A 22,251-nucleotide genomic window follows, 5' to 3' on the forward strand; every position below is an offset into this window, starting at 1 on the left:
GTAGGTATACCTTTTGGCTATTTCCTGAGCCCAATTTCGTTCGTAATTATCGCCAAGAGTTTCTCACGTCAATCGCATCATACTCGATTGTACGATTTTCACGATTTCACATGGGACGGGAAAATTTGGGGACTTTGAAGATATGGTCAATTTTATTACGATTTGTTAATAAAAAAGTACAACTGCTAAGTAAACGTCATGATAATGATATAACTTTGAAAGCACAAACTATAAAAAATGATGAACAGCGAGAGAACAACAAAGCAAAACTAATATTGTTTTTTTTTAACGATTGACTACTTAATATGATATTTCGATATTTAACGAATAAATATTTTTTAGGTTCGTTTGAATCAAATTTGTTTGTGATTTTTTCTAAAACATTATTGTTATTTGTATATGAAATCATTTGATAGATTTTATTCCCACATTTCAAAGAGTAGTAAGGACTAGCTAGCTTTTAGCTTGATCAACCATGATTTTGTTAATTTACCAGTTAGGAAAAAAAATGTATCAAATATCACTTTTTTCCAGTAGGTATTATTTTTGCAGCCATTACCATTTATATATATATACGAGTATATATATATATATATATATATATACATATGTGTGTGTGTGTGTATGATATTAACAGTTAATACTGACGTATTTCAATTAGGTATCAATAAAAAATTCAGTTTTGTTTAAAGCAACCAATATCATTCAGAATTCATAAAAATAATAGTGTTCTGGCAAATATTCAATAATCTATCTAAGACTGCTTTCAGAAGCAGTAATTTTAACCCAGTTCCACTTTCTATTTCCGCTTAATACGATTTTGTCGGATATTGCAATTATAATCCGAAAGATAATTACTAACATTTACACTAGAACACGTGTCCCTTGTGTGACCATGACATTCGTAAAATTAAGCAAATTATTAAGGCAACACTGCATTTGACTATTTGACTACAAAATTTCAATATTTGGAGATCAAAATAATAGTGGAAATCAACATGAAACACTATTAGTGATAGTGATAATTTTGTAGAAATAATTTTTATTTTGCAATAAACTAGTAATATAGGAAAAATAATTGAATCGAAAAAAAAATGATAATCGTTTAACATTATTGGTTTTATTAAAATTGCAATGGAAAAAAATCGATATATAGATGAAACAGTTGTTTTTTAAACAATACTATTTTATCTTTGATATAAACATTTTGCAATTGATAAAAATACTTAAGATAATGCCAATGTCAAATTAGGTGCCAATTAAGTCAAAATTATTATATAAAGTCAAATTATAGATAAAGTATAATATTTAGTTTGAAAATTTTATCTGTTCTTTATACTGTTTTGTTAAATTTTAAATCATTGTTATATGAAATAAATTATGTAATTATACATTTATACATTTATATGCAACGAGTAAGTTAATTATTAATAACAGTATTTTTAAATAAGGTTTATCTTGCAATTTGAGAATAGAATATGTGCGACTATTTAATTCAATATTTATTTAATATTAATTCAAATTTATATTCAGAAGAAATATCAAGCTAAATATTGTTATTACACCTTCTATGAAGATTAATTATATGTTTATATATTCAAACCAACATTTTAAAATTTCAGACTGCAAATTGAGAATGTACACTGTGCAATTTTAGATATATATATATATATATATATATATATATATATATATATATATATATAACTGGCGAACAAAAATATTGGTCGGATCATAAATCAAACGCATTTTGTTATAAATCTTGTTGGCTACATACTGCTCCTGATTTTTAGACCGTTTATATCCCAATAAACATTTGAGTTGGTCACAGCAAAAATAATGGTCGAAGCTATTCAATTTCAAACTTTTCAGAACAATATTTCATAAATCTTCAGCAATTAAATCTCTAGAGAATTTTGATCACGTTTTTAATTAAATGATTTATTAGATTTAGCAAAATCATATTAGAATAAATTTATGATGAAGCAAAATGTTGCAATTATCGGTCAGATAAATTTTTTTTTCCCTCCTATAATCCTCGATACACCGTATCGAGAAATAAATTGAATTCAGAGTACACATTAGTGATGAGTTGAAGTAATTCGCGCATCGGATGGAATTTTAAATAATCTACTTTTTTAAATAAAATAATCTACGTTTAACATTTTTACGCTGGTCTCGTAAATGATCGTGCAATTTCCAGAAAACGCTTTCGACGGCTCTAACGATTGCCACTTGAATTGCTTCAATTTATCCTCGGCCTATGCCCCGTCTCGAATATGGGGGCTCAGTGTAGAAATTCTACGCACAAACAAATTTACGAAATAAAAAACAGGCGATAAGTTGATTTGAATTACTGTAAAATATTTGGAATAAATAAATTGGATTTTTTAATGCTTTTTGATGAGACGGTGTGATTAAATTGCGATAATGTGTCTGGGTGGTATTTATTTTTGAAGTGCAGATTTGGTTTCGTTAATGTGAATACTCCATTTATTTAATCATTATCAGCTACTTCTGAAAATTTATATCGGATCATAAATGTATGTGTTGTCAAAAAATTTAACTAAAAATAAAACTACAAAACATTAAAATTAGATCTAAGCATATTGCCTTGCGGCACGCCTAATTCCATGTCGACAAAGTTAATCATTTTTGCATTGGAATTAATTTGAAATGGTTTGCCGCCGAGAAAATATCATATTGATTTAATTACCACTACCATTATCTGTGAAAGTTAAACGAGTACTACAGTAACACATTTTTATAATATTCTATGTCTATTACGCAATTTTTCTATTCCAAGGAATATCAGTTAGTTGCACAAGAGACAAACTTACTCCTTGAAGAAGGTTATCTATTTTCAGGTGGATATAAATGTGCATCCATGCAAAATGTCGTGAAAAGTGCATCTTATCCAGAAAATGTCTCAGAACTTATTTATTTTCATCCACGTTAAATGCTACAATAGAAGCACGTTTCATTGAATGACGTGCTCTTTTATTCGTGCTCATAATTTTTTGCATTCTCATAGAGATAGAAAAAATATTTATTTTAAAAATTACTTGAAACAGTTATTAAAATAAATTTCTTCTGTTATTCGTAAAAAAAATAAAAATCCACAATGCAGAAAAGCTAAATTGTTAACTCATCAAATGGCAGTATTGATAATAACTACACATGGATCATATTACTATAAATTTAACACTAAACCTGCCAACGACGGTCAAATTGACTATTTCAAACTTTTTGTATAACTTAGACATTTTTAAACGTTAAAATACATTAAACAATAAATCAATCATTATCTGAATTAAATATTAAAATAGATAACTTTAACTGTAGATCAATTTGACCGCGCGCGGTAGATATAGGTACATGAATTACCGGTAGATTTAGTTTTAATATTGTCCTTCCCACCTTTCCTATTCTCGAATGTTTCATTTTGATTTGGGCAAATATCTGAAATCACCGAATCGGAGATTCATTCATGAGATAATGGCACGGATTCGCCTTGTAATTAACTAAATTAATTATTAATCAACATTTCAGCCGTTTACGGAACGCGATCATATTCAAACGAGACGGATTTACTTCACATTCGTGTCCTATTGAGAGATTTGTATACCTTCGGGATAGATCTCCTGGGTAAACAAAACGCTGTCACGGCAGTATTAGAACATTGAAATTAGATGGACCCGGAAATATTAAACTATTGGGTTGTTTGCGAAGTTAATTTAAGCTTTTAAAATTATAGGATTTTGAATCACTGGTTTTAGTGCCTCCGTTCGTTGTCAAGAAGTCCTTGGTTTAAATCTGCTTTTCGGGTAACCTCATATCAAACATTAGTTACTCACAATTGTTCTTGTAAAAATAGATAGAAACATGTTTTCAAGTAAAAACGTTTTTATCAAAAATATCTACATAATTTAAAAATATGTCATCTCTGTTAACAAATAATATGAAGTATAAAATTGATAATCTGAATCTAAAATAGGAACATAGTCGTTTTCTGAAAAGACGCACGGTTGAGAAGTTCTGATTGCTTTTCAACAACTAATAATAAATAAAGTGTTCAACCATTATGGGCGTTATAAATGTTTTTGTTTTAATTCAGTTTTTTCATTAGTCAATATTTTAATAGAATAAGTTAGACGGAATTGGATTTTATATTTTTTTTATAAATTTAACTTTTCAATAGCTTATGGCTGAATAGTTATTATATTTTATCAGCTTAACTCGATTCAGAGTTTTTTTATTTTCTAATTGATATTGGAACATATTTATGGTTATAAGAAGACCTATTTTTGAAAAATAAAGAACTATTTAAATTTTTAGTTAGACATGTGGATAGGAATTGACAAATATTTAATAATCATCAAACAAATATGAAACAATTTAAAAATAGGAATATTAATATTATTGATGGCAAATTTTGCAGATTCACAAAATTTTGCACTGCTCCACTGTTAATATCAAATGTGTAAATATATCTTAGTTCTTTTTAGAACTTAAAATGTCATCTTTCTGATCATTATAAAGTAGAATAGGGCTAAAATACCACATAAATTCCATTAATATTTCAACCAGCAAGAACCAAGAATTATTTCATAAATTAAATGATATTTTCTGTATGTAACAGCTCTTAAAGCTCAAAACTATGAATTATTATTCACTATAAAATATTGTGATTTTTTTTTAAACGATGAAGACATATATTTGGTATGACATTGACGTGTTGGAACTTCTTAGACAACTTAAACAGAACTGATTATTATTAACTATTTTTGTTTATTAACTTTCCAAAGGGGTGTGTTTCGTCAAAAAACTGATCTTCTAATTTTACGTTTTCTTGATATTTTAGATAATCTTGACAAATTTGATAAAAGTATGCGTGTGAGTAAATGTGAACAAATTTTTGGTTTTTTCTTGACGTTTTCTCAAAAATGCCTGCAAAGATCTCAACAATTACTAACATTTCTTTAACTCCATAAAAACTTGTATTAATTAGTTTGTTGAAACAATCAGTCCAGCTGATTCGGACTGACTTGAAACATTAAAAAAACATGAAAAGGATCGAGCAAAGCTTAAAGATCCGTAGGTAAAAAAGGTCCACCACCGATAGGAATAAAAAATGGCAAAACAGCAAAATGTGGTAAAAAAGCATTTTTGCAAGAGGTAAATTAAATGAATAGTTATTCCAAATCTGCTGATAAATATTTGTGACAAAATACTAGATCAGAGATTTATATTTTTACTCATGAGATTTATATTTTTCATTGGTTATTATTTGTAAAAAGCTATTATTTTGTAAAAACTTTTTTAAACTTAAAATAATACTTTGGCTCTTGACCGTCCCAATTTAAGCTGCCTATGGGGTAAAAAGGACCAGTTTACAAGTTTTACAAACAGTTTTTACAATGATGAATTTCTCAAAGTTTTGCTAAACATAGTCAGATAGTTGTTTGTTTGATATGTGTTATTTTTTGTGATATAATTGGTTTGGTTTTCACAATTTAATGACTCAAAGTAAAATCGAATTTTTGTGCCCCGCTTTACCCTAAAGCAAATTGTATATTCTGTTGAAAAATCTGCACCTCTGCATATATGACGTTGAAAAATGTTCAGATGATCAATATTTCTATTACCATTAGACTAAATCACTATCCAGTTTACACGTCGGAGTCCCTGGAATAATATTTGATGAGCATTTCGGTCCCACGCGGTCCTTAATAATTTTCGCTCCCAGGATATCAATAGGACATCCCATTTGACAACAAAACGATCCTTTTCAGGCTCTTCATTAGCGAAGCCCTGACCCTTGGAGCACCTCGGCCACGTCACACCGTATAATCTACGACTGATACGCACTACTCTAATTGCTGGATACACCCCGAGCAGAGGTGATATATGCAAAACCTTAATTACCTGAGATTTGTATCAAGTCATTTTTGATACAGGTATTAGGGGGATTAATATGAAATGGAATTTTAAAGGGATGGTGGAAAAATAAGCATTTGACGAAATTTGTTTTCAAATGTATTGTAGGACATTCTGTGTTCGATGTCATGATAGTACAATGCATTTTCAATAGGCTAGCAGACCTTGGTATCAGTAAATTGTAGTAGTAAGTAAATGTTGTCAATTGTCAATACCTGTATTTTATAATCGAGAAAATACTTTAATTTATTAACTTAAATTTTAATTAATCGCGAGTTGATTGAAAATCTACTCATATCATACAGAAAGACTTTAATAAGTTGATTTTGAGTTAGTTAAAAACAGTAGAATGAATATTTAATTTTGATCTAATTTTTATTTATGAATAACAATTGAGCTACTTTTTGGAGTTCGATTGTTAACGATGGCAGTTTGCCAAAATTTAATGCGTTTTTGGCCATGAACAAGGCCAATAAATTTAATATTAACTGTTATTGATTGAATACGATATTTTGTGTTTCATAGCAATTTAAAAAAAAAACAAATGTGCCATTAGACATATTTGATTTGTATATTATATTCTACAATAAATTTTTAATAGGCTAGTAGACTTTGTATCAGTGAATTTTTGGTAGTAAGTAAATACTGTAAATTGTCAATACCTGTGTTTTCTAATGAGAAAAACACTTAAATTATTTTTGTTTTTGGTTAAAAACACTAGGCGTTACCTGTGCTTTCTATACAAAAATTTAAAAAAAAATTGTTCAGTTATTAAAAATTTAGACCTAACAATACAATTGTTTGCAATGTACAAGACACCTTTATTATTTATTAAAACATTTGTAAAGTTATTTCTAAATCAGTTAAAAATTTAGAAGGAATACTTAATTCTCAATGTGATTTTTTTTTGTTAGAAAGTCAATTGGGCTACTCTTTGGGGTTCAATTGTCATCGATGGCAGTTTGCCAAAATTTAATGCGGTTTTGGCCATGAACAAGGCCAATAAATTTAATATTTACTGTTATTGATTGAATACGATAATTGCTGTTTGATAATAATATTTAAAAAAAAGTGCAATTAGACTTATTTAATTTATATATATATATATATATATATATATATATATATATATATATATATTTGTATTGTATTTGTATAGTACTCGATAAAAAATTCAAAATTTGTGCTTGAAATTTTTACAAATCTTGTTTGTAATGTTTAATGTTTTTTAATTGTACTAGCTCATATTTGAATGCTATCAAAAAAACTAAGATTTAAAAAAAATAAGAGTATTTATAAAAATAAATGTGCGAATTATTTGATTGGGGTAATGATATTATGAATATTGTTGTATTTGACAAAATTTAACTCTTTATCTATAAATATAAATTTGAAAAAAAACGACAAATGTTTTTTTAATTCTGAGTTTAAAAATTCAACATAATTTAAAACACGTTTCATTGAAGCGGTTAAACAGTTACTTTATTGTTTATAAAATAATTGTTTTCCCTCATTATTATTATTATTAGTTCAATTTCATTGATATGAATTATTTTAATCTAATATCTATAGTCTGAATCATCAATTTTGATATTATATGATGCAATGAATGAATGAAATGATAAAATTTTGGGTTTCAATATAGATAAACAGAATGTAATACGAAAATGATAGCGTTTTATTACATTGTTCTTCATATCGCAATTTTATTATTAAACCCGCATTTATAGTTAAATCAAATGTACAAAACAATAACATAAACTCAATTGTGAATTGATATCGAAACAGTGAACCAAACTAAAATGAAAACAATAAATCGTAATATGAGATGGGATAATAAACTACAAATGCAAAGATTTAGTTGATATGAATTTAAATGCAGAATTTCAATTGAAGTTTGTCATAGTTACCAAAGAAAAAAATGTTTACCATAATTATCTTTTACTGATCTTACTATAAAAAAATTAAAAGATATGAAAAATTTATAAAAATATATAATAAGCACTTAATTCGTTTAACAAAAATGAAAACATAAATATTCTAGAAGTTGTTATAGTTGCGATATGCTCAGATGAGCAAAATAGAAATCAACTTATAATTTTTTTTATTTATTTAAATTACAGGCTGTCCTAATAAAGGACATCCAGGAATTGATAAGTTATGATTACATAATTTAGTCAGGAAGGCTACCCAGTGGTAGGCTTTTCTATTGTGGATAAATTTTATTACTATTTGTGACAAACAAAATAAAAATATGCAAAAATAAAAACTCAAAAATAGGAATCGGGAATATCGAGAAGTCATTTGATAAAACTCGAAAAATTGTACCGACCAGCCACCACATAAATTTATAATATATATGTCAAATCGTTTAAAACTTATAAAAATGTGCATTTTTAATCAACAAATGTTTCTGAAATATTTACTATTGGTGAATGCATTTGAAGCGATAAGTGATAAAATATAACAAAATTAAACAATTTACTGCAAATGTTCAATGTTCAATTTTATTAAATATTTATTTTCGTGTAATATGACACGAATTACATATGGTATGTAATTTCATGACATAAAACATATTTGACAAAATACAAACGGCGGAAACACGTACATATTTGATTTAGTTTGTTAATGTAAATGGAAAACACAAATTCGAAACTCTATACGATTAATATTAATGAATATTATTGCGCAAAATGCTATTGAGCCGATGTGGAATTTTAGATATCTGAATCCAAAAGCAATTTATGGAAAACTGATACTATAACAAATTCCATTAATGAAAAAATTCATTTACTATTCATGAATAAACGTCTAGGATAATTTTTACCAAGAAATTCAGAATCTTTACCGACTAAAGTGTTTTTAAAAAAATTAAATCAGCGCAGCTGATTATTCAGAAGACGTTGAAGAAATTTTAAATTTTAGCCCACACCACCCAACCATACTTATTTGTTTGCAATTTTAGTGTCAAATGATTGAGAATGACTCGAAACGTCGATGAAACACAAAATAAAAAAATCGGATATTTTGGCAAAAACATTTTTTTTTTCAGAGTGGAGTTTTCAAATTACAATATTAGTCTTAATTGAATTATTCTAAAAACATGGTTATTTATTATTTTTTAATAGTAATATTAAATATTAAAATATATATATATATATATATATATATATATATAAATATATTTTGTTAGTGAAACGGTTTTCCAATTGAAAATTGGAATCTTAAAATGTTTTGAATTTCATTCATTGAAAAACTATTTTATAAATATCAAAGATGTTATACTTAAATTAAATGTATAATTATATAATATTAAAAATATTTGGGTAGCAGAGAATCCAATTTTATGTATTTTAAATGCGTTCTTAAAAATATTTGCATTATTTCTGTGTTGGTGTATAATAAAGAAAGGATAATTTATTATACAACTCCTTTTCTTGGAAAATGCATTTTTAATCTATTGTAATGGAAACGGTCGGAAACATGAAATATTATCATTCTTTATAGTTTAATTAGATTAAATGCGTTGTATAGGAACTCTTATTATACTAATATTTTATAAAATCATAGTACAAAAATAAAAACAATTTTTATCAACTCGTTATTTGCAAAAGTAAAATAAATTGTTAGTCATTAAGTAAATTTAACCAGGAATATATTCTATCCTAAGTTATTAACATTGAGAACAAAATATTTATCAAATCAATAGAAAAAAATTCATATTTATTGTAATCGATTGCTACAATAATTTGAAGACACAATTTAGTCTTCAAATTAGACTTTGTTAAATAAAATTCGAAATTAAAGTTTTTCAATGAAGTAATTTAGAATTTATTTTAATTTGAAGTATCTTATTAATACATATTCATAAAATTAAGTGTTTCTGGCGTTCATATAATTCATGCTAATGAATATTTATATGATTTTTAAATAATAAAAAATAGAACAAATACTAAAAAAATTTCAAAAATTTATTTTCATTTAGGGATCAACAGAACATTTCTAACTAAGTTATATATTTTTTAACACATTTAAATTTTTTTTATTAATTTATGGAATGAATATATTTTTCAAGTAACAATTCTGTAATATATTTCAACGGCAAATTTTGCATTATTATCCCTGATTTTTATGAGAATATCCACATAAACTATTCTTTCTATCATACGAAGGTTTGCAGAAAAACCAAGGTTAGTTTTCCCTATCTGATCTTCGGGATCATTTATCAACCAAGCCATAAATAACCCTTTCAGAAAACTCGGATTAATAAATAGGAATTCAGATTTTTTCTAGAATTTTCTCGGAAAGTCATTCTGCAGATGAAAGTTCCCATCGATCGAGATAATTGGAAAAGAGCAGATACATATGAATCTAAATATAAGAAAATATTTTTGATTTAAATCGAAATATTTTTTTGTAATATATAATTCTACAATTTATAAATATTTATTCATTTTTTGAAGATTGTTTGCCAAAACCATATTTTATTAAATTTTGTTCCAATATTTTTTTGATATTTTAATAATAAAATAATTCAATTAAAAATGAACTTAATATCAATATTTGCAATAGTGGAAATTGAAATGTAGTTGAAGAGAAAAACTTGGACACTTTTCTTTGACGCGTTATCGAAGTTTCTCTGAATTTCTTATTGAATAAAATATATTTCAATTTCAATAAAATCGCTGAAGTAGTTCAATTAAAATAATTGGATAAGAAACTTTTGGCAGTTGCATTGCAAAATCTATGAATAATAGATAATAATTAATATATAGGGTAGGTTGAGACACATAGGTTCAATAATATTGAGAAAACTACTTATATCACAACAAATAACACGTATCAAACAAACAATTATCTGACTATGCTCAGTTGAACTCCTAGCTAATTGTAGATGCGTTTTTAGCTAGTTTTCGAAAACTTGTCATCTGGTTCTTTTTACCCCAAACAGGTCCAATGTCTCATTTTTAATTTTAAAGGATTTTACATAGCTACATTATTTAACCAATGCCAAATTAAATTTTATGGGTAAATTTTTCACAGAGTTAACACTGTACATAACCTTGATCAGGTATTTTGCCAGAAATATTCATCGGCCGAGTTAACTATTTATTTAATGTATCTCTTGATTTATTTAACTTACTTTACTTTTCCAGGGTAAAGCCTATATTATATGTGATATGGGTTTATGATAATATTTTTGTATAGTTTTGATATTAAATTTTAATAAAATTATAGTATGTATTATAGTACAATATATAGTATATTTTACACGTGGTTATTCCATTGTCATGTACTGAATATTTATCGTACATTATACATTTAATAGTTAATATGTCGTATTATGTAAAATTTATGAACTTTAGTATCTGTCGGTATAATAACTACTTTGAAACATAAAACAAACTCAAATTACATCCATCTATGTACCTACTCGCAATATTGCTTCGTTGTAGTCAGTTTATCATTATTTATCATATTTTGGCAGAAAAGTATAAACTTCAGTATTTATTGCTTCAGTAGATATATATTTAAAAACTAGATTAAAAAAAACTGTTTTATGGTAACAGTATATATCATTTACCAGCGCATCTATAAAATTTTATAGTTTTGGATTAAAATTTATATTATTCAAGATTTATGATGATTTGTAATAATTTTATGTTTTTAATTTATGTTAAAAGTAATTAAATTAGTTTTATATCTACACGTGTCAATGATTTTCATAATCTAAAATTTGAAATTAGTCAAATATATAATTAAATGAGAATTTATGTCTAAGTAATTAAAATTTGTAAAAATAATGAAGCATCATATAGATATTATCAGAATATGGAAGGTTGTAAAAATTGAAACAAATTACAAGCCAAGGATGGTAATTGTGCACTAAATATTTTTATAATAAAAATAATTTAGTCATTGAATCCTAATTTACAATTGAATTTTAATAACTTAAGTTGTTTATGTTTATGACAGTTATGTAAGAATTATTCAACTACTATCTCAGTAGTGTTTACAGTGCATATATCTAGAAATTTGTACATCTGACCATTTTTTCTTCTAATTTTTTTTTCGAGTTTTCGAACTGTTGAAAGTGTAATTCACATTATAATTTTTAATAAGGTGCATGATAAGGAAAATGAAACGATGTTTTAATAAAAAGTTTTACCGGAAAGTACTTATACCGAACACCTGAAGTATTATAAACTTAATTAAGTTCAGAATTCACTGTAGGCCAGGAACCTGAATAATAAATATTCCGAGAGACGAAAAATATAATTTTCACTTTCGCGAACAAACTCTTATCCCTGATCGCATGTTATTTTTACAGAATTGTTTTATTGAAGATAACCGGATGAAAAAATGGAAGGTTTATAAAATATTTACGTACAATGATATAAACGTGAGTGAATAAATTTTGTTATGAAAGAATTTCTATCTTTACCTTATAATCTTAAAGCAGGAGTTTTTGGTTTAGAAATAAATATTCAAATTTATGATTATCTTCATTGATATAGCTATTTATAAAAATCTACAACAAAAAAAGATTATTTTACTTTAGATCATATAAATGAATTAGTAGACAATATAAAAAAAAAAAAAACAAATAACTATGGCAACAAAAAAAAGAACAAATATACTGACTAATCACTGGTTTGTTAAAAATGCGAGACAAAGAAAAAAGGATTGTATTGTCTGTCCTGACAGAAAAGCCCTAGGATGAAGGCGGCGAAAAACATTTTATTGTAAAACATGTCAAAATCAACCAGCTATGCATTTTGGAAATTGTTTTAAAGGTCACCATTCTTTATAAAATGATCAAAAATAAATTAATATTATAAATGTATGTCCTTCAATGGCCACAAATTTTTATCAAACAAATTGCATAACATACAGTATGAAATTAAGTTTACAGCCGGTACAGTAGATTGTTTTGATATTGGTGCCGTCCCGTAAGTGTTAAAATGTTTGAACTTTGTGTAAACCGGGATCATATTTACAAAAAATACGATAAAATAATATTTAAATATTTGTAATAAAACCAGAATTATATCAATACAAAAATAAATCTATCAAGAATAAAATAGTAATAGCAAATACAGTAATGATGCAAATATACAAATTATAAAATAATTATTTATAATTTAATGAAAAATATAGATTTCTAAAACAAAAAATAAAGCCGTAATGAAAACAGCAGCAAAGTGAATTTACTACTTTTTAAAATTTTGTTAAAGTAATTTATACCTGTAGCCAAAAAAAAAACTTTGCAAGAAACAAGAAATATTTCATTTTTATGCTTATTTTTATTATATATTTGTTCATACTAAATACATAATTATCAAATATTATTAACAATTAATAATTATTTGAATAAATTCAATACTGTTTTAGATTCTGAAGAAAAATCTAAAGAATTAACCTCATAGCAATAATAAGTTAGTTTAGATATTTTTTTGTAATAAAAATGAAAATTAAACTAAAATAGTACAAATACAAACTGAAAATATTTGCAAATGTGGTTGTCGAAATTTAACATCTTTTCTTACTGAATTATATCTATATAAAAATATTCGAGAATTTGAATGCAGTATTTTTAATTTGGCAATAGGAAAAAAAATTAAACCAGAAACAATTCAAAAAATCTAAATCGACTTGAATAAAAAAATTATCGTAGCTTCATCAGTCCAGTTACTAAATATTTTTCAATGGCAGTTTTAATTTATAGTGACTTTGAAAAAATATATCAAAATGTTACAAATGCTGATAAACAAATTGTTGCCAAAATGGGTGTTCAAAATTTGATATTGTTTCTAACTGATGAAGGTAGAACTATGTGAGAATGTTAGCAAAATTCAACGCAATAAAAAAAATTAAAAAAATGAAGTAAAAGAATTGACTTGGCCAGAATTAGTTTTACAGAAACCACAAGTTTGATGTCAATAGCAAGTGATAGTGATCAATTAAAAGAAATTCGATAGATATAAATAAATGTTATAGTCCAAATTTTGTACAATTGAATAATTTGTGAATTCATAGTATATATAAAGTTTTAAGTATTATACATAAATTTATTATTATTATTATTATTATCAATATTAGTAATAAAATAATACCTGCATCTACGAATCCACATCAAAATTAATTCAACCACAAAATCATATTTCTGGGTACACTTTATATACCATATATTTTTATACTGTATTATGTATTACATTACTGAATATCTTTCAATGGCAATTTTAATTTATATTGAGATTAATAAAAATATATCAAAATGTTACAAATGCAGGGAGACAAATTTTTGCGAAAGTGGTTGTTGGAAATTTAATATTGTTTCTTACTGATAGAGATAGAACTATATTAAAATTTTAGCAAAATTCAACGCAATTAAAAAAAATAAAAAAATGAGGTAAAAAATTTGACTAGGCAAGAATTGGTTTTACAGAAGTAATAATGCAGATTTGATGTCCATGGCAAGTGATAGTAATAAATTAATAAAATTTCGATGTTATACTCCAAACTTCATAAAATTGAATAATTGAATAAAACTATAGTATATATAAAATAACAAGTACATAAATTTATTATTATTATTATTATTATTATCAATATTAGTAATAAAATAATACCTGCATCTACGAATCCACATCAAAACTAATTCAACCACAAAATCATATTTCTGGGTACACTTCATATACCATATATTTATCTATTTTTTCTGTACTTTATTTACATATACATTATCTTCATTAGTAATCTATCTGTTATTTAAAATAACGTCTACGCCGTCAACGTAGCATCCCGTTTAAGAGCTCATCCGTCGGCGCCTACGAGCACGGATGCTGTGGTACTGAGCGTGACGGCAGATTCACCCGAAAGCTTCGGAGATTTTCCCTCTGAGCGCATGTTCGTCGAACATGTGTGTGAAAAATACGCATATTTTCCGAAAGAGTTCCGTACCCTGATGTAAGAAGAGTATAAACTAGTGGTGCGTGACATTGTGCCTTAAGGCAAACAGCTGGAATTTCACGTACGGTAACTAAATATCCGAGAAATAAAAATAGTCAGCAATCAATAAAAATTGATCTTTGATTAAAATTAATTGTTTTGAAAATTGGGATAACATTGAATGAACTCTTTGGGGACGGCTGTCCACCTTAGTGGATAAACATACTCTGTGAGACACAGGCTATTTCATAAACAATGACTCAGTTTGCATCGAAACGTTGAATAAATTACATATAGCAGTGATAAACAGTTTTGTATATTAAAAATAATTTTAAGTTTCTTTAGTAGTATTTTTAGCCTTTTTCTTTGCTATATTGTCTTTTTTTAATATTTAAAACGACCGAGCGCTTTTACATATGGCAAAACGACTGGCAAATTTTGTGAATTTAGCAGTAGTTAAGATGAGTTTTAAATAGTCATTCATACAGACAATTTTTACGAAGTTACCATTCGCACCGAAGATAGTGATGAATGTGATAATGATATTATCCAACGAACAAAAAGAAGAAGAAGTTCAAAAAATTAAATTAAGAGTGGAAAGACATTAGGGAATATGCCGATTTTCCTTCAATACTCGAGTTTGACATACATCAACAAACACCCCGACTACAAATACCAAGCAATATCCAATAGATTATTTTACTTTATATTTTACAAATGAATTATTAGACAATATAATAGAAAAAACAACCCATTTTGGCAGCAAAAATATTAAAAAATATACTGACTAATCAGTGGTATATTCTAAATGCGAGGTAAAGAAGGGATTGTATTGTCTGTTCTGACAGAAAAGCACCCGAAGGAAGGCGGCGAACAACATTTTATTGTAAAACATGTCAAAATCAACCAGCTATACATTTTGGAAATTGTTTTAAAGGTCACCATTTTTTATGAAATGATCAAAAATAAATTAATATTATAAAGGTATGTCCTTCAATGACCATATTTTTATGAAACAAATTGCATAACATACAAAATGAAATCAAGTTTACAGCCGGTACAGTAGATTGTTTTGAAATCGGTGCCGTCCCGTAGGGATTAATCATCAATGATTTATGAATTAGCATTCAATAAAATTGAATAATTAAATTAGACCTAACAAAATAGTTATTGAATTATATGACGTGACTCGTAAATGAAACTCTGCATACAAAGAGTATGTCATTCGTGCGTCGAGCGTCATACAGGTATTTATGTAACTGAGACGCACAAAAACATATTCTACTGCAATCTATTTGGTTTATAAGTTACAAAAAATAAATATAATAACATTAAATAAATATTATCTGATGTGAGTGTTATAATATAATCATAACTACAGTAAAAAAAGCAATACTCACTTATCCAAAACATTTATGAAACAAGCACAAACGTTAATCACTAATCATCATCACTACTATAAAACTGCCCTGGTTCCTTCGAGACCTCAAACAGTGACGACGATGACCCCGGGTGCATTCGGCGCACCCGGGGTCAGCACGCCTTGTTCTTGTCCCTACCGAACGCAGGTACAAACTGAAGGAGTTTGTTCGACCATTGCCTTAACATCAAAAAACATAGACCAACAATGTTGCATTGTATAGATAAGAACTTCGGTTGGTAAACAAACCATTTGAAGTTGTATCGAAATATCAATATAGCAGATACAATTGCCCTCTTTGGGTGTATTTGATTTTAATTCCTATTTATAACATTTTTTTGAAAACACTTTGGTAACTAAGTTGGCGGTAACTTGTGAGCAATAATAATGGCGAGCAAATGCTCTGTCAATGTTTTCTTAGATGATTTAAAATTAAAGTCTTTATTCTAGATTTTTATAAATAGACACACGTCAATGAAAATAGATATACTTTTAGATTATTATTAACTTATTATTTTTTTGAATTTTTAATGGAAAACAGAATACAATATTCTATGATTTATTTGGCTTAATTATTGTGCTAGATTTTAATACATTAATAGTAGTCACTCTAATTAATGATTCACCAATTTTGCTTATTTCTTCAATGGTGTGGTAATGTTAATAGTCTTGAATATTGTCTCTGAGAACCTTTTCTTCAGACTTCTCAGACTTTGATCTCAAAAAGCTGAGTGACTACGGAATTTGTATGTTCTTCCAGTTTTAGAAAATGTTATAGTTGTATCGCACTATCTATAAATTCTATATAAAGATTTATACTGGACTACAGGTGAAAATTCTTTTACACAATTTTATACCATTGCACGTAAATATTCTATACTTTCCATTTTTTCCATCCGGTTATCTTCGATAAAACAATTTGCGAAGAGCTTGTTCGCAAAAGTGAAAATTGGAGTGGATTTATTAAACATAATTGAAAACGAACGAACACGTTACCTCGGAGTACTTTCCAATAGCAAATTTTCAAAAATCAACAATTTTTATATTTTAACCAGTTTCCGTATGACTTTAATGGTTTAGTATGTTCATTAAGACCAAGTACTCTATCGTTATACCAAGTAAATGGTCTAATTTTAGTTTTAACAAAAATAAAAAAAAAACTACTCATTTTCTCAAACTTTGAGAAATTTTTAAGATTAAACTACTTGTTGTAAAGCCGTAATATTTCAGTAAGTTCTATACGACCATAATATATATCGCCAAAAAAAGTTCCATAAAAATCCGCTTAAATTTTTTTTTCAACAGTTAATTACAAGAAAACGGCTCGGTAGATTTTCACCTAAAACTAATCAGTATCATTCCCAACTAATATCTTTCGAACAGTTTTTGATTTTTTAAAATTGATTCGGTAGTTTGAGCTTAAATGTAGACGGTTTCAAATTACAAAAAAACGGCTCAGCAGATCGTCTCACGATTGTGATACATCAAATATTTATGAAATCGATCCAGCCGTTTTTGAGAAAATGTCGATTTACGGCAAAAAATCTGTTCACACACACGCACACACACACACTTACTTTTTCCATATTTGGTCTCATTCGATTCAGAATCGCTTGAAACGTCAAGAAAACACAAAATTAGCGAGTCGGATTTTTTTATGAAAACATAAACTTCTCCTTCGGGAAGTTAATTAAATAATAACAATAAAGGAGTGGAAGTATCTCAAAACCTTAGGCGTGATTTGGACACCAAATCAGAATTAGCATTTACAACTAATATAAAACTTAATTAAATTCATGTGCATTTAAAATCACGTGATAAACTTATACGTAAATTGCAATTTTCTTGAAAAGTAAAGAGAAAACGAGTACATTTATCACGTATCAGAACTTCTCCATCGTAAGAAGCAATTCAATTCTATGGTTACGCATTTAGGAGAATCACAAAGATTGCTTGAGTTTTCCAACTCACTTATCACTGATTCCTTGGAAGACATATATATATATATATATATATATATATATATCCTTGTATCCTTATATCCTTTCCTCTATGTATTTTTCTAAGTGTATATAGATAAAAGCAAATATGTTAACGCATTGTTAAACTTTATGAAGTTGCGCAAGACAAAGCCTAATAATGTATGAATATTTTAAAGTTTCTCAATTTGTTCGAGTTGGGAATCTTGGAAAACTTTACGAGTTAAATAATGATTAGTCTCAACTTATAGTTTGATATGCACCAATTTAAATATTCTTCATAGTCGTAAAAAAGATCTAGTACTTTTTAATAGCGTAATAAATTATGTCATATAAATTGCGATTTGATTTAAGTAAGAATTATTGTAAAATAGTTGAAACCATGTAACTCTAACAAAAGTTTCTCAAAAGTTTAATTTTTGAACTTTTGTAAATTTTAATTTGCATCATTATCTATAATAATTTTTAAAAATAATGTTAATTTTTATACTTGTAACTTATATAGCAAGATAATTTTTCAGTTCATAAGTTTTCTACAATTTACGATTGTATTATTATTATTGTAATTCCATTTCCAATGGTCAATTAATCAAGTATTTATATATAATATAACATTGGGTATTTTTACTTCGCCAAAGAACTTTCCAAAAGCAATTTATAAGGATTTATTGTCTTCACATTCCTCGGAGCTTAAGGTTTTTATCGTTAAAACTTCTTAGGATAAGATTACATACTCTTTATATTTATTACAGTTCTTTCTACTATAATGTTTGCATATCGATTTAAGGAAAATGGGAAATGACGTCGAAGTATTTTGGAAAATTTTGAGTTGATATTAACAATAAAAATTTATTAACAAAAAATAAATGATGATAATAAATATAATGAAGAATATGCATAAATATACTGAATTATTTAATAAATATTTTGCAAAAAAAAACAAATTTATAACCTTAGTTATAAGACTTTTATAATTTGCTGTTTTATTTCTGTTTGGCTAAGTTGCATTTTAAACTAAAAAATAAGTAATAAAATATCATAATTAACAAATCAGTCGTTTTCCAGATGTCGGACGAATGTTGCTAATTTTTTTTTTATACTAGAATATTTAAATTGGCAAAAGGTAAACCTTTGAAATTGAACTCCGAATATTTTAGGAAAAAATGAATTGTTAAAATTTTACGTGAAACAACACGTACTATATATTGTACACTGAACATCTATACTATGGACATTTTGAGAAAATAAATAATAAGTATTATGTTATCAGTTTGATAAATATTCAATTTATAATTGTGATATAACACTTTTATAATAGTTTAGATTATTTTTGTTTGCTAGTGTTGTTTTTCAGACTTCTAAACATTTTTAAAGTATTTTTCTCATACTTTAATAGTTATTTAAAGTAGTAATTTTTTTTTCAAAAATTTAACAAAAAGTCTTCGAAATATTCTGGAAAAATAAGTATTGGTGACAAAATATGTGGAGATGAATAATGAACTACTTTTGGCATAAAATAGAAATATTAGAATAATATCTTTATATACATTTAATATGCAATACTTCTTATTTTTTTTACTTATGTTTTATTTTAAAGTTTGAAACATTTTTTATAATAATATTTTTTTATTTCATTTTATAATAATTTTATGGTCATTTTTGGATAATACTCTTAAAATATCATGATAAAAATCTGTAGAATTATATTCTTTAAATAGTATTGAATTTCTTTATTATTGTAAAATTTTATACGATTTTATATGATGTATATTTAAAATGGTTTTGATTATTTGAATAGAAAAAATAATCATTTTTACCATTTTAATGAAAATGTTACAGACATCTTCTGTAGAAAATTGTATTTCTGTTCTGAACCAAATCGTAAAGTTCGAGGCTTTCAACAAAGATGGTTCTGAATTCAACATCACGCAAATAGAAATTTTTACATTGTATAAAAATTGTTAGTATATGTTAATAGTAATATAGAATGGAGTTTTAAAAAATGTTAGTTTTTGACTGGTATAAAATAATATGTTCCAATCCTTCACAAAGTTGCCATATAAAAATTAATTTAAATTATATGTGGAATTTTAGATTTATTTATTTATCTGTTAATTAATTTATTGAATTAATTTAATAAATTTTAAGCAACATGATATAAATATTATTTTAGAGCCTTGTCAATCTATAAACTTGTAGCTTTAATTCTTTTCTGAAATATGATTCAATTTTGAAAAAATGAGCCAGCTTAAATTTTTCAGAGAGCCAACTTAATTTTTGCACACTCCTATATTTTCAAGATATTTTTAAATCACCTAAAAAAAATTTATAGTCATAACACAAATATACATTATGCAATCAATCTTTTATAATATTTTGATTTATTTAACACATATTATAATTATTAGTTATTACCCTAATTAACTTGGAAATTTCTCGAAGATGTCAACATAATAAAGTCGATCCATGTTTCCTCATGTCATGTATTATAATATCATCGCTATTTTACATCAAATCCCTATCCAAACAAGATTCTCTAACAGATTGAACTAATTTGAACTTCAGAAGGTCTTAGCCAAATTGTTTGTAACATAATCCATCAAAAGATTATGTGTCAGCTTTACAAGAAGTAATTATCACATACCAATATTATCAAGCTATAAAAAAAATTAGTTCTGTGTCACACTGTGGTGGTGTATGGCATCGTGCCTTAAGGCAAATTGCTGGAACTTCCCGTATGGTAATAAAATGTTCGAAGAATATAAAATATTTTCAAATAAATTATAATAAATACAGTAACATTGTCTAATATTTATCAGAATTATATAAACTGAATTACAAAGTTAAAATTATTTATTTAAAGTAAATAAGTGAGCTTCAGAATTTTAGTCAGAATTAAAAATGAAGTCTGAATTATTTTGTTTGTTTTGTTAACACAAGCACAAAGTTTTTTGAATCATCCAAATCAAATGCTCAATTCTCTCAAAAACTGCCATTTTTTGTACATTTAGCTCTCTATCTTCGAAATGTCTGGACCTGCATTTGCCAAAAACTAATCACCTTATTGGATTATTCAAATCGGATACTCAGTTCTCTCAAACACTCGATTTCTATTTTCTGCACTTTTTGCTCCGTATCTCCGTAACGGCTAGAGCTACCTTTGCCAAAAACTAATCAGTACATCTTATCGGTAGGAATCATATGTTTTTTGGACACACAAAACACACACACAGAGCCATTTTTTCTGAGGTATGTCAAAATGTTCAGAAACCTCTAAAACGTGAAAATATACAAAAAACTTTATTTTCCATTTTTGGCCCATTTCTATAACTTACCCTACGGGAAGTTAATAATCATGTTTCATACTTAAGCCAAAAGATGAGCTCAAAGCATTTTGCTAGGTGATATTACAAAATGTAAAATTGACTTAATTCCACATATTGTATGAAAACTCTGTTTTTGTGCCTTTTCAAGTAGAAGAAATAATATAAATCCAATTTTATTGACAGCATATCAGAATTTGTTTAATGTCTTTGCACTCATGCCAAATTTTGGCTAAAAATCTACAAATTGATGCAAATCAAGCACGAGCTAAATTTCTCAAATTCTACTAATTTTAATGTACATAATTCCATGTACATTACTTTATCAAGATCTATGTGGTACATATCTAAAGAACTAAAAACTACCAATAATTTATTTATATCAAGTTACCTATGACATAAGTATTTTGACAATTCGCGTTTGACAACTTATTTGTCAAGTTTTATAAGTTAATTTTAATTATATTTCTATGTATTTCCATGACTGATTTATTACAAAACATTTTTTATTCAACATTCATGAGTGCCTTTCAAATTAGTATGCAAGAAAATGTGAAAACATGATTGAATCGAAACAAGTTTAATTTTTTATGGGAGCATGCCTAAAAAATTGAGAATTAAACAAGGGTTTCTC

General features: G+C 26.4%; 1 protein-coding gene across 1 annotated transcript in view; it reads right to left on the minus strand.

Moving 5' to 3' along the window:
• The window catches only part of LOC113381582, a 32,102-nt gene extending 15,649 nt beyond the window's left edge, over positions 1 to 16,453 (minus strand). The window contains exon 1 of the mRNA XM_026620394.1: positions 16,296 to 16,453. The gene's annotated coding sequence lies outside the window, so the exon portion shown is untranslated. The remainder of the gene's footprint in view (positions 1 to 16,295) is intronic.
• Positions 16,454 to 22,251: the final 5,798 nt, after the last annotated feature.

The sequence above is a fragment of the Ctenocephalides felis genome, unplaced genomic scaffold (genome assembly GCF_003426905.1).
Source record: "Ctenocephalides felis isolate EL2017-DRISC unplaced genomic scaffold, ASM342690v1 CF-g0.4_SCAFFOLD_00845, whole genome shotgun sequence".
NCBI classification, from domain to species: domain Eukaryota; kingdom Metazoa; phylum Arthropoda; class Insecta; order Siphonaptera; family Pulicidae; genus Ctenocephalides; species Ctenocephalides felis.